The sequence below is a fragment of the Carassius auratus genome, chromosome 2 (genome assembly GCF_003368295.1).
Source record: "Carassius auratus strain Wakin chromosome 2, ASM336829v1, whole genome shotgun sequence".
Taxonomy (NCBI): Eukaryota; Metazoa; Chordata; class Actinopteri; order Cypriniformes; family Cyprinidae; genus Carassius; species Carassius auratus.
Window position 1 is genome coordinate 21206438 of NC_039244.1, and position 12380 is coordinate 21218817.

General features: G+C 38.8%; 1 protein-coding gene across 1 annotated transcript in view; it reads left to right on the forward strand.

Moving 5' to 3' along the window:
* Window positions 1-8252: 8252 nt before the first annotated feature.
* LOC113120391 (SPRY domain-containing SOCS box protein 4-like) overlaps window positions 8253-12380 on the forward strand; it is a 53745-nt gene continuing 49617 nt past the window's right edge. The window contains exon 1 of the mRNA XM_026290218.1: window positions 8253-8367. The gene's annotated coding sequence lies outside the window, so the exon portion shown is untranslated. The remainder of the gene's footprint in view (window positions 8368-12380) is intronic.

Sequence of the window (12380 nt, forward strand, 5' to 3'; positions counted from 1 at the left end):
AGTCAGTTTTGTTTCCAAGTGTTTTCAGCGTACTTGTTTGTTTACATTACTGTTGTCTGTACTTTCACATCTTCATGATATGAAGTATCCCAGACTGTTCATGTTTGTGATTTAGATGTAATCCAAATCATTTCCAAACCGTTGATTACCAACAAATGGGCTTAAATTATAATTCAAGCTAATTATACTAAACCTCATTCTGGTAGATCCCATACAGAGCCTTTAATGGGCCTGGGTTTTTTTTTTTTTTTTTTTTTTTTCTCCATAAGCAGAAGTGATGTTTGATTTCGCATGGAGTTTTCATGCATTTTAGTGTCTCTCCTGTCCAGTTCAAGTCCATTTTGCTTATAAGTCATCGATATCTGTAATACTGATAAAGAAGCTCTGGAATACTGTAATGTTCATCGCCACGCATTGGATTTCATTTCTCATTATAAACACAACATAATCAGATATTATGCAATTAATGCTGGACTCTTGTCACAGCTAATGTGATCTCAATCAGAGATTGTTCTGATGATTAAAAACCATTTGCTTTTGGAAAAAAAAGCTTCAGACGTGATGTTTTAGTATAATTAGAATAGTTAGACTATCGTTGACGGATTAGTAAATTAGTGTGTAATTATTTGTGTTGAATCTGAAGACATATTGTCCTTCTGTTAGAAAAGTGATCTCGCGCAAACATGCATCCATGATGCTCCAAGTTTGCATTCAACAAATGCACTTGTAACAATCTCATGGAGACTTTAAATGGCATTACAAAGAAATTCAAAAAGGCATTTTCAGAAAGTGATGATGGAAAATTCAGGAGTCAATGTTGGACTGATTGGACAGACTTGAACATTATGTTAACTGAGCCTAACCGATTAACCCAAATATTGAACATGATGGTCTAGATCAGGGCTACTCAAATCTTGCCCTGGAGGGCCAGTGCACTGCAGAGTTTAGCTCCAACTCTGATCAAACACACCTGAGCCTGTTAATCCATGTCTTTGGGATGATTAGAAAATCACAGGTGGGTGGGTTTGATCAGGGTTGGAGCTAAACTCCAGGGCAAGATTTGAATAGCCCTGGTCTAGATTAATTTTATCATCTTCATGACACGTTTAAAGGCATAGTCAGCAATTTTCATGTGTGATGTCTGTATTGTGCAAACTAACATGACCAACATTAATAAAATGTATGTAACACCTGTTTCATTTCATCAACAACCCCCCCACCCCATTTTATTTTTTTTAAAGTCCAGTTGTTTTTATGGTAAATGTGGCCTATTATTTGATGGTTATGTGACTTATCATACCTCTTTTTGTACAAACTGTCAATAAAAAACAATGGAATACCCATGTTTGTACAAACTGTCAATAAAAAACAATGGAATACCCATGTTGTCTCTTATCTCTTTTAAAAGCTGAAGAGTTTTAATAGACCAAAATAAAAATCCAAACGGGGTTTGTTTATATTACACGACAGTATTATGGTGACCAACAAACACTGTCTCTTATGCTCTACAAGACTGCATTATTTGAGAGTTTATACAGCAAAACTGCAATATTGAAAAAATAATAAAAATAATGGGATGGGAAAGCTGAATTTTCAGCAGTTATAATTGCAGTCTTCAGTGTCACATGATCCTTCAATAATCATTCTAATATAAATATTATTGTTATATAATTATGCAGGCTTTTATATTTTTGTGGAAACCATGATACATTTCTTTCACAGGTTTCTTTAATGAATAAGCAAATTTGAAATAGAAATCTTCCGTAACATTGAAAATATATTAACGCTCTTTTTTTTTTTTAATCGGTTTAATGCATACTGCATAATTCTTTGGTGTTGTTGTTATTAGTTGGTGCTGCCAGAGGATGGCAGCAAAGCCTTAACATAAAGGACATTTCATCAACATTTCAGGACTGGTGCAAATCATTTCACACCACAGTTAAAAATGCCCTTGTTGAACTTCTCAGTTAGTGCAGTATATTTACATTGGAGAAAACACTCCAACATCCTGCAAAAAAAAAAAAAAACTTAAACTGCCACAACAGACTGGCAAACAGCTGTGCAAACATGATTGCAGAACACCTTGACATAAAGGCTCTTGTGTCTGTGTGTTGAGAACAGAGAGAGAGAAAATAAGTGTGTGTGTGTGTGTGTGTGCTTTCATACATGTAGGAGTGATTCATGGCCTAACTTACTAATTTTATGGTCTTTTGTGTTTACATCAGGCAAAGCATTCAAAGACATGTTACTGCAGGCAAAATGTGTACTGTAAATCACTTTACATGACAAGCAACCGGCTAAATGACTGCTTGCCATTAAGATTTGAAAAAAGCAAATATATGCAAAAAACAAGTATAGAATTTGTCAGTTATGGTCACAATCCACTTATGAGAATATCCAGTATGACTGGAGTATGACTCTTTATTCCTTAAATAGAGCAATACACTGAAATTCCTACATTGAGTTCTTAAAATCTTAAAATATTCACTTTTTTTCTACACAGAAAGGTCTATTTTAAACTAATTAAAGGTCGGATTGCAGAATGTTCTAAAAGTAACATGGCTGTATGCCTTGAGAAGGACAATGATGACCTCGGGGTAACTGGTAGTATCTTTTACATGTTAATGTAATGGGAGATATAAACTGTGCAGTTTATATCTCCCATGAAAGTGAAAGCAATGGTTTGAAAATAAAGAGCTATTTGTATTGTGATGGGAAATTGCAAAAAAAAAAAATCTTCCTGCCCATTTAAGGATACAATCAGTTGCGAGTAGCCTACAGATTACATGACTAAAAACTGAAGGCCATCTTTCACTTAAAAATATTGCTATGACGGTCTACACAGGCTATTTGAAAACAATAATAAACATTCTCAGCTGAGTGTATAATATTCAATAGTTTAATCATATTAATATCAAATAATTATTATCTTTATATATTAATTGTTAAACTGTGTAAAGTAATTAGCTATTTGTTATATATAAAGAAGAAGTCGTGGCCTATTCTACGCGTGCACGTGGTTCGTCTACTGTTCGACGCCGCCTTGAAAACAACTACATATGGTTTATTTACTTCCTTACGTTGTGTTTGCGTCACGCATCGGTTCCCATTGTCGATTGTAAAATCCTATTTCACTTGTTATTTTGACCCACTGTTGTTATTCTACACGGAAATGGATATCTACTCCAGTTTCAACATGTATTCACTTATCAGAAATTTGTCAGGCAGTACAGTCCCTCTGTGCAAGTCCAAATTAGTCCCATTCCTCCGTCAAGTTATCTGTTTCGCTTCTCCATTTGCAGATAAGCGCTTCATCATTGTGTCGGCTGGATGACTATCGGGGCCTTATGAAAATGCAAATGTATTTCTATCCAGGAGAATGTGCCGCTGGTGGGATTTCACTGAGATGGAGGGGATACCTCATTTCTGACTTTGTTAAAAGTGTTCTGTCATTCAAGACTCCATCAAGATTGAGAGCCAGCTGCTTCAGGGAGGTGAGAGCCTTTTTTTTTTTTTTTTTTTTTTTACTTCAAATACACTTTCTTTCTGAGTGGCTCGTCTTCAAATAAAATCAGGGAAACTTAATCTTAAAATCATTTTCAGAAAAGAGTTTATTGTGCTGTGAAACTGAGATGTCTATCTATCTATCTATGCAGATTTCTTTTTTTTGTTTTAAGATATTATATCAGCTGATGCTCTGTGAAATGTCTCTGAATACAGCCTTTAAAAACCATTGTTATCATGACTGTTGTCACTTTTGTACAAATACGTGACACTGTTACTATAGTAGACTTTCAAGGGAAAGTGAGCACAGAAAGGCCACATCATTCTTTCAGAGCTGTCTTCCTCTAGCTCCATTGAAAGCTTTTCCTGCTCATAGGTTGTGTTGCACTGGATAGTGCACCAGATATACCTTGCAAAGCCCTGATATAGACCAGCATAGTATAGTACAAACTGACGTGAATGAGCCATATGACCCTATGTGATCTGTAACTGTGATTAATATAGGCTGGCATCGTACCATGTGATGGGGCCTTAGTTTTACAAGGGGGTCATGGTATTTTAAAGTCTGCTTTGAGCTCAGCTGTTTTTGGCTCCTTAGGGATGGGGCCAGATGCCACGCTAAACTCGTTTTAATTTGGATAACTTGATGTTGGTCTCTGTGAGATTGACGGATGCGCTGTTGTAAGGGGTGGAAGGAAGCTGCGCCATTGTGACAGTGCCCATTTATCTGTCTGCCAGAAAAGACAGACTAGTCACTAACGGAGTCCGGCTATCTAAGGACAGCTGGTTTTTATTTATTTATTACAATTTTAATCTAGGCCTTTTGACATATTTCAGATATCGCAAAGAGAAGAGGAAATTATGTAGAGGATTGGAAATGTTATGAATCAGACTCGAAGTTGAATCCCAGAATAATCAACATGGCATGTGCCAGTGTTAATTTAATTTATTGCTAATTTGTCTATTCAGTGTAATTATTGGGATTTTTTTTTTTTTTTGTTGAGTGAAAGATCAAAAGAATAAACAATGCAGCTTTATTTTCACAGCCACCTTTGCTCATATTCACCAAGGGTGCTAATAATAGTGGAGCGGCACTCTGTGTATGTGTGTGTGTGTGTGTGTGTGTGTGTGTGTGTGTGTGTGTGTGTGTGTGTGTATGTATGTATGTGTATATATATATATATATATATATATATGCATAAGTTTTAATTTATTAATATTAAGAACAAATTAAATTTTGGCCTTTCATATTTTTTATTTTAGTGGGGGAGTAATGAAAATGTACTTCTACTAATAATATTTTTGTATGCACAGGGAGTCTGACAACAGCCAGTGCTCCACACAGATCTCACCATCATCTAGTCCGTCTGGAATTACATGAAGAAACAGAAAGAAATAAGAGGCTTAATCCAGAAGAACTGTAGCAACGTCTCCAATATGCTTGGGTCCTAGGTATGGAGCACTGGCTGTTGTCGGCTCCTTCTGCATACAAAAATCTCACTGGATTATGACAATTAATGGCAAAATGAATGTTTGGAAATGTAAACTGATATTTCCTACTTGCACAACACAGCTTTGATTAATAAAATCAAATTTCGGCCTCTCTTATTTAATTTTAATTTTGAAGTAATGAAAATGTATTTTAGTGTCAGTTTTTACTAGTTTTTGTATTTAGTTTTTATTTGGGCTATGAAAAATGTTTTCATCTAGTTTTTGTACACTGACAGATAGGCTGTGACTCCAAAGATAGTTTTCATTTCTTCTAGACTGTTTGCCTGTTCCTTTTAATCCATGTCTATACAATTGTTCCTTTCTTTCTCTCTTTAGGTTGTCGGATATCCAAGTACATACAGCGGACATTTCTCTCTTTATCTCATGATTTGATTTCATACTGAGGTTTCACACTTGCACTCATTTTCCTTCACACTCACATTCTCTTTTCCTCTTTCATCCTCTTTTCCCTTTGAGAGTAATAAAATAGAATTATAGGGACATTTTCATAAAAGAGACTGACAGATGGGCTCTCAATATAAAGTCTTTCCCTTTTTGTCTGTTTCTCTCTCTCTGTGTGGTAGAGTAAAGCGAAGCAGAATGCATAAAAGGGTGTCTGAATTTCACACTGGTTGGAAAATGATACTGCTGGCTCTTCTTTCCTTCCGGCGGCGCTAAATATGTCTGCGGCGTAACGGCAGAACAGGATGGGTGAGAGGATGGCTGGTCTTTGTGTTGAAAACAAAGCGCTCTCCTGGCTGTTCTGTGCTTCTCAAATCGTATGTTACGCTATTTTCCTACATGTTTTACATAGGTGCTTATGTAGTGCCTAACAATACAGTACACTCTCTTTATGAAACATTTAACCTTACCAGCCAAAAGGGCTGGATATTTTTGATTTGCTTCACTTGTTCTCCCTCTGGTTTTAGCTTTCTGTGCTTTTTCAGTCTCTGTTTTTACTCATCAGGAAGGCATGGTTTGAGCTACCGCTGTCAGACACAGTAGGGGACACAAGCTCAGCAAGAGTCCACGCCAGCACACATCCCTGAGCACACATTCATTTGCACTCCAATCCCACTCATCCAGTCTCACAGACAGCAACACTATCCAAGACTCTGTAGCCTCACCCATATAGGCCGAATGCTAATATACATTATTGTTCTGATGTTCAGAAACTGCCAGGCACAGAGCAGACCACACCTGACAGAACCTGTCATGGCACAGACTCACATGAACTATATTTAAATCGCTGCGTCATACACCTTAAAGAGAGTAAGTCGCTTCAGGAACAGATCTGATTTCTATGTTATGGGGGTTATTTGTTGACACGGTAAAGAGAGAAAGAAAATTGTTCTGTCAATATATAACAATTTATGAAACTTCTGTTCACACATATTCCTATTTAAATTGGAATAAAAATGGGTTTCACTTGCGAAATGTCCCAGACCAATGGTAATGTCACGATCATCAGCAGGATTGCCCATGAACTCCAGCAGAGGGCACTCCACTCAGGACTTTTGCATTTGGTGTCCCTTTCCGTTCCCAACTCCATTTACCAGAATCCCATGCTTAGGGCTAATCACCACCAGGTGTTTCCCATTACCACTCACCTATATATACTGTCTTTGGACTCTCAATGATGGCAAAGTCTTTTTTTTTTAGCCTAGTGTTCAGAGGGGTTTCTCTGTGTTTGTTCCTTCCATTTTAGATCTTGGACCGGCTGTGATTTATCTGCTGCCTGCCTCGACCTCTGTTTGTTTCTGTTTCTGATTTTGGATATCCCCTGACATACCTGACGCTGTTCTCTGATCTCTACCTGTTTGACATTCTTGATAATAAAGTACTGCACATGGACACGAACGTCTCTGACTGATCGTACAGAAGACTTCGCCAAGACTGGATCCAGCAGCCTTAAGTATATCCAGGTCAGTCATGCATCCAGCAGCACAACTTATTTGTCTATGTCAGGGAGATCAGCCCATCGAGGACTATGTGATGGACTTTGTTGAGTTGGCCCATTTGCCCAACATGGAAGAGGTATACCTAATGATCTTTTTCCGAGGAGGGCTGTCTGAGTCACTTAGTTTGATCATGCCCTTGCACGAACCTAACTGGACACTGGAGGTTTATATAGATCTAGCACTTCAACGAAGTGGCTCTGCATTTAATGTGGGTGTTGTGGATGAGGAACATTGTAGTCCTGCAGTATCTCCCATTCCAGAAACGTTCCATGACATGGCCGCCATTCCAGAGTCTCATCAAAACATGGCCTACATTCCAGAGTCTGCTTTCGTCAGGCCTGTCAAGCCGACGCCACTGCACAAGATGACCTTCCAGAGTCAAGTCAAGTTCCCGTTGTCCTTCCAGAGTCAAGTCTGTGTTGACCTTCCAGAGTAAGGTCAAGTCACCGCTGATCTTCCAGAATCAAAGTCCCGTCTCGGCTGATCATCCAGATCCACGTCTCATCCTGTCGGTTACAACCAGCAATGTTCTCTGTCTGTTGTGTTTCTGTCAAGGAGACTGTTACGGCTGTGGAACCTCCAGAGGTGGCAGCAACTGCTGCAGAACCTTCGGAGGTGTCAGTAGTATCCATCCATGAACTCACAGTCTGTCCTGTCATGGCCATGGAGACCATTTGGGAACTCTCTAGCCACCTTATCACGGCCAAGGAGGCGGTCATTAACCTGTTTATGTTCTCTGTTTCAGTCCTACCTGACAAGACTTGCTCTCCTGTGGCTCTTTCTCCTAAATGCCTTCCCTTCCTACCACTCCTGCCTCCACCACCACTGTAATTTTTCAGTCCCTCTGCTCGCCCTCAGCCCATCATCACTGCGGTGGGAGCTCCGTGGGACTTCCATCCTCCAGCCTGGCCAGACTCTCCCTCACCTACACCTTTAGCCTCTGAGTCCTGGACTCCGGCTCGGCCCGTTGGCTATGTCACAATCATCAGCTAGAGTGCCCATGAACTCCAGCAGAGGGCACTCCACTCAGGACTTTTGTATTTGGTGTCCCTTTCCATGCCCGCCTCCATTTCCCAGAATCCTGTGCTTGGGGCTAATCACCACCAGGTGTTCCCCTTTGCCACTCCATTAAATATACTGTGTTTGGACTCTCAATGAAGGTCGTAGTCTTGTTTAGCCTAGTCTGACATTCCCGAGCGTTTTCTCTGTTTGTTTCTTCCGTGTTTTGATCTTGGATTGTTTATACCGACAGTGATTCTCTGCTGCCTGCCCCGAACTCTGCTTGTTTCTGTTTCAGATTTTGGATATCCCCTGACATACCTGATGCTGTTCTCTGATCTCTACCTGTTTGACCATTCTTGATGATAAAGTACTGCACATGGATCCGAACATCCCTGACTCATCGTTACAGGTAAATTACCACCATCAATTAACTTTTCAAATTTTTAAATGGTCCTATCTAAATTGTCTCCGCTTTTAAAGTTATTCAGGGGTTCTTGGACCAAAAATAGCTGTTGTTTTAGTTAAGTCTAACATGCCATGGGAAGTGTCTTTTAGGTCTTTCAGGGTGGGCTGGAAAGTTTGGATGGTCATTGGTGGCTTGATTGACAAGATGGGCCAAGTTCATGATTTCCAACCTATTTGACATATATTTTTGCTACTGTACCTTCTAGGGGTGCACAATATATTGGTACAATGTTACAATGGGTTATCTGCTGCTGATGTTGTTATTATTAGTATTAGTATTATTTTAATATATTGTTATCAGTCCATTTTTAGCTTTTATTGTAGATTTAATAGTGCATGTTTATTCCCCCTTAAGTGAAAGGTTCACTATTCAGATGACTTTGAGCATATTTATACATGAGTTCTTGTTTGTTTGTGACTGCACTGATTTATTTATTTTTTAGGCAGAACTTGATTTATATTTCAACAAATGGGTGTTGTGTGGATTTGAGAATTTGTTGTGCTGTCTAATGGAGGTGCACTTACGTCACTTGTATAAAGCACTGGAATGATATCACACAGGAAGCAGCTGCTCTTAATAGGAGAGGCATTAATCATTTACAATGCCATGAGCAGAGTTCACCAAACGCAGCACAGCCCCCTTCCTCTCATTTATTTATTCATTAATTTTTCTTCACATTTAGGATAACAAAACTGGGTCAAAACCCATTGGGGCTACATGCCTGGATTGACTGATGTGTTGTGTAGATCTGTTTGCAGTTACCGGTACTCAACATTGATATCTTAAGAAGGTATTATTTATTATTATTATTATTATTATTATTTTAAACTAGGTCTAGTTCAGAGGCCTTTTTTAGAACTCTATTATGAATTTATGTGTCCGGACTGAGGTGAATTTGACTCCTAAATGTTTAACTTTTAGTTTGAAGTTAACACCCCCCCCCAACACACGCACACAATTCAGAGCACAAAAATAGATGTGTCAAAAAAAAGCATGTTTATAATTATATGGTGTGGCTGCATTACTGTGAGGGAGACTATCAGTGACAAAGACGTGGAGCTGTTGTGCATTAGCTTGTGACCTTTTATTTGCCACATGAGTTTTGCAATGTTGTCATCTGTGTTGTTTATGTGCCGCTGGATGGAAACTGAGTAATAGCTGTATCGCAGGTGCCTGAGTGCATGCAACAGCAGCTCCAACGTGCTCCTAATGCTTCTCTGTTTATTATGGGTGATATGAATCACTGTTATCTTGAAAGATTTTATTCCTGGTTTTCAACAATGTCAACTGCAATACAATGAACACTAATATTTTGCCTTTTTGTGGGAACATATCCAATGCATTATTTAAACCACCATTAGCAAAGTCGGACCATAATACGGTGTAGCTCATTCCTTTCTACTGTACCTTGCAGAAGTCAGAAGCCTGTGAACAAGGTGGTGACACAAGGTAGGAGATATTGAAAGGCAGGTTTCTCTGTATTGACTGAGAGGTGCGGTATGGTCCAGATATTCACAGGAATATTCAGGTCTGCACATGTCAAATTTTGTTTAGATTATGTGATTCCATTTAAACGATTCATTTTTTTCAAATAACAAGCCTTATATCACCAAGGAGGTAAAAGAGTGTATAAATCAGAAACACTTGGCTTTAAAACAACGGGACCCTAAACTTCTAAAACTGGCTCAGAAAAAGCTTAATAATAAAATAAGAGAAACTCTTAAGAATTACAGATATTTAATTGATAGTGATTGGAGTAAAAATCCCAAAAAGTTGTGGTAAGGTGTAACTAATATGAGGTATGCAGGTTTTAAATGAGGAGGCACTGGCAAATGTGCTTAATAATTTTACTGTAGGTTCCCTGTTAATTGTTATGACTGTTGTTATGTACTTGGGGCTGTTAGGTTGACGATTCTGTATCTAACCTTTAAATTAGTTTAAAATTGAAAGGCATCTGGGCAGGATGATCTTTCTGCTTTTATTTTGAAAACCTTTGCAGATTAGCCCCTGCATGGGTGGACATTTTTCAGAGGTCCATTGATTTAAATATTATTCCAGATATTTGGAAGAAATCATTTTATGTGCCAGTTCCAAAAAGACCTGGTCGTCAAAAGTGAAAGTATTTGGAGAGGATTATGGTGTGGAAGCTTAAAGAAGAGCTTAAGGACTATCTTGATCATTTTTAGTTTGCCTATCAAATCAATCGGTGCATTGGTGACGCTATTCTTATTGTGGTGGATCATGATTTAAAACATTTGGCAGGATCGCAAGGCTTATGCCAGGTAGTTCTTTCTTGGTCTGAGCTCTGCTTTTAATGTCGTTCTGCCACACCTTATGCCCTCCAAAATATATAGTATGGCTATTAATCCATAGCATCAAATGGTTCCATGCATTTCTTACTAGTATGACTCAACCAGTCAAAATCAAGCAGACTCTTTCTGAGTGTAGGTCCATTAGTACTGGTGTCCCCCAGGGGTGTGTACACCAATGAATATAGGATTCCCTATCTGATATTGTTGTAAAATTCTCAGATGATACTGTCATTCTTGGTCTTAAGGATTGCAAAGCAGAGATAATTAACTGTTACATGGAGTAAAGAATACAGTCTTGTGTGCTCATTCAGATGCACCTGCAGCTGATAATTTGTGGAAAATAAGCTGTTGCGATTCTGTCCGTCTGGTTTTCCATCTATCCATCCATTGTTCTAATCTAAAGTTCTGTTTATCACACGTTCTATCATTCTGTCTCTCAATTTATCCATCCATCCATCTGTCCATCCGTGTGTCTATTGTGCTCTCTCTTCTTTTTTGGTCCATACAATGAATGTCATTGGGCTCAAAATGTTGGTTGGTTCTAAACTTTCTTAATATCTTTTATTTTTTTTATTTTTTTTGTATGTTCCAAAAATGAAAGGAAGTCATAAAGGTTTGAAACAATATGAGGTGCAATACATGATAATTTACATTTTTTGGATGGAATATCCCTTTAAGCTTTACCTTTTTTCATGGTGTCATCAGTGGTTTCCCTCACACAGAAAAATGAGAGGAAGTGAGAACGATCACGGCATTTGTTTGCGCCAAAGCTTTGGCTGAATTCTGCTTAACACTCCACCCTCAATATGGTCTTTGACTAATTCAGGCAGCACCTAATTGATGGTTCAGGTTGGGTCACCTTTAAGCAACATGCTGTTTGTTGCTTGAGAGAGAGAAGAGAGAGAAGAGAGAGAGAGAGAGAGAGAGAGAGGAGAGAGTAGAGAGAGAGAGAGGAGAGAGAGAGAGAGAGAGAGAGAGAGAGAGAGAGAGAGAGAGAGAGAGAGAGAGAGAGAGAGAGAGAGAGAGAGAGAGAGAGAGAGAGAGAGAGAGAGAGAGAGAGAGAGAGAGAGAGAGAGGAGAGAAGAGAGAGAGAGAGAGAGAGAGAGAGAGAGAGAGAGAGAGAGAGAGAGAGAGAGAGAGAGAGAGAGAGAGAGAGAGAGAGAGAGAGAGAGAGAGAGAGAGAGAGAGAGAGAGAGAGAGAGAGAGAGAGAGAGAGAGAGAGAGAGAGAGAGAGAGAGAGAGAGAGAGAGAGAGAGAGAGAGAGAGAGAGGAGAGAGAGAGAGAGAGAGAGAGAGATGTTAGTTTGTGTGAAGATCAAGCAAGTAAAAGAGCTCGAGAAGAGCTTAAGATTGAGATATGGACAGAGAATGTAAAAGCTATCGGAAGAAAAGGAAAATGGGATTTCATAGTCTCTCCCCTCATACAAACATTTCCTGTTACTTTGTCACTGAATTAGTTTGAATTAAGTATTCAAGTCCATATGAGTAAAAAAATTAACATTGTGCTCATTAAAAAAAAAAAAAAAAACTAGAGACAAGTCCATAGAGGTCAGGTCAAGGCTAATCTAATATGCTACGCTAGTAGCAGATGAGAACAAAAAGGAACAGTATTATCTACCCTCTCAAAGAAAAATTGTCAGACTGT